Raw genomic sequence first — 2,378 nt, 5'->3', positions numbered from 1 at the left:
TCAATGATTGTTCATAATTTTCCTTCTTCTGAGTCAATAACGATCAAACATATTTCCACCGGGAGTTCTGGGTTAGTTGTTAATTGTTATCACCGTGATTCTATGATGATGATAACGTGAAGACTGCATCTCAGGCAAAGTTATGAGCGAAGCACTTCTGTTCTACGACCACAAAAGTTTCAACAACTCTTGGACACAATAAAATCTAAAGCCATGGCTAGACATGATGACTCATGCAACTTCTCAATGAATCATTAGGGTCTTGAACGAGTAGCGATCATGCCGACATGGCTACGTCTGAATACTAGTACGGTAAAGATTGATAAAAGTCGACTTTTGCATCAGAACAAAAATTTAAGATTTTCTTTTACTGGAAAGGGAGAAAAATCTTCTTTTATTATGAAGTATTCAAAGGGTCATGTCGGTCAACATCAGCAATGAGATGATTTTATTCTCCCTCTATCTTTTGCTCTCTTTCTATCCCTTTCATAGCGCCATTACAGAGCAGCCCAAGTTGCGAAATAAAGAAGGCGTTTACAACTCTTCTGTTTGCAACTTCCAGCTCGACCTTTGGCTATCAGAGGAGCCAACATCCTAACAAGGACGAGTACAGCCGCTCCACTTTGATGGAGCAGCAACCGGATTATGAAGAAAACTCTCTCTTGATTTTTTTGATGAAGAAAACTTATCCTTTTTTCCTCGCCCGGTCAAAAGTAGATGCAGACAGCCGCCCCGGACGCCATTAACAGTTGTTCAAGAAGCTCGTTTCCGAGGTCATCGAGCTCTTCTACAAGGGCGTGGGCCTGAGGCTTCGCGGTGCCGGCCTTTCTGCGACGGCCGCGAGCCGCCCGGCAATGCATCTTCCTTACGGCCATGGCTGGGGAGCTCCAATCTCCACTGGCGTTCACCATCTCGCGCAGCGTCTCCGCCACGCGCTCCACCGGAAAGTTGAGCACGGCAGTGGTGCCGCGCATAGCTAGCGCCGCCTGGTCGTAGGCCAACGCAGCCGCCTCCGCACTGTCGAAGGTGCCCAGCCACACCTTCGCTCCTTTCCTCGTCGAGTCCCTAATCTCCGCGGCAAACTTGCCCAATCGCCTCTTTCTCACTCCTCTGTAGGTGGACCTCGCCTCTTTTTCCTCCTTCCCTCTGCCTTCCCCGGGGAAAACACCGGTTTCTGATAGCATGCCCAGGAGAAGCATCTCACCTTCGTCGTTTTCGTTGAAAGGGAGAAGCCCCGGCGATGATTCCAGCGTCCAACTCATGCTCCCAGCTATGGAGGCTCACCCCGAAATTCCTTCTGATTTTCCTGCGTTATGCTTCCTGGGTGTAGGATGATCGCCTCCGTCGAAACTTAAGTAGCGAAGTCCCGGGCTCCCGGCATCGTCATTTGTTGGGACCACCAGCCTATGGTCAATACTTATTCTTTAAACTACTCAACAATGTTAAAATTTTGACTTCTTTATTCTATGATAACTCACACCTATGGTGCACGATCATCTAGGCCGTGGACGAATGACGGGACGTGACGAAGATCTACCCTGACCTACGTCCCAATTTTTAGAAGTTCGTGCCAATCCTCCCCCGCAGAGTTAGTCCCAAACAAATATTTTTGTCGTCCACGTCCCGTCCCGTCCTAAAACCACCCTGTCTAAGACATTCTCCTCCCATCCCACATCCGGCATGAGGCAGTCATTAGACCACTTGGAATTTGACACGTACACAGCTGGAGCTCTCAGACTGATACATGACTACCGCAGGACACAGAAACCGTCCCATCATCCGTCCAAGGCTGTGGACGGTAACGGTTATTTCGTCAATGGACGGGCAGACAATTATTCATCCTGTCTATCATCTGAAGTTACCGTCCCCTCCTTGTCCCTGCATTGTACTCACACATGATTATTTAGTGAACCTAATTGACTAGAACTTCCATGGTTCTAATATGCTTTGGGCATGGATTAAGAATGGGCTGGTAAACAATAACTGGTTGTAGAGTAAAACGAATGGTAAAAGAGTGTAACTGTTTCCAGGTGAACATGGGAGATCATGGGCCTGTTCTCTGAAATTACTCTCACAAAATTTGGCATAATATTTTTAATACAATACTTTCAGGTGGTTGAAAATGGATGGTAAGTTGAAACAGATGTATCATGTATCCTATCTTTCCCATCTCCTATTCAGCTTCATCTTTATTCCCTGATGTATCCCCAAAAAGTTGTACGAAATAGTAAGTCATCAAAGTAACATGAAATCAACCCACAACAACGAGAAAGAAATGTGGTGGAAAATGAAACAAATAGGATAACTCATTGTATCATCATATTATTATTTATTTTATCCTGTTATCTTCTTCAACTCTCCGACATCATTTTATCTCG

At 45.9% G+C, this 2,378-nt stretch overlaps 1 pseudogene; it reads right to left on the bottom strand.

The window, feature by feature from the left end:
• Nucleotides 1-387: 387 nt before the first annotated feature.
• On the bottom strand, nt 388-1,311 carry LOC144716723 (ethylene-response factor C3 pseudogene; annotated as a pseudogene).
• Between the last annotated feature and the right edge of the window lie 1,067 nt (nt 1,312-2,378).

Source organism: Wolffia australiana, chromosome 1 (assembly GCF_029677425.1).
Source record: "Wolffia australiana isolate 7733 chromosome 1, ASM2967742v1".
Classification (NCBI taxonomy): Eukaryota; Viridiplantae; Streptophyta; class Magnoliopsida; order Alismatales; family Araceae; genus Wolffia; species Wolffia australiana.
This window is presented reverse-complemented; position numbering and strand designations above follow the sequence as displayed.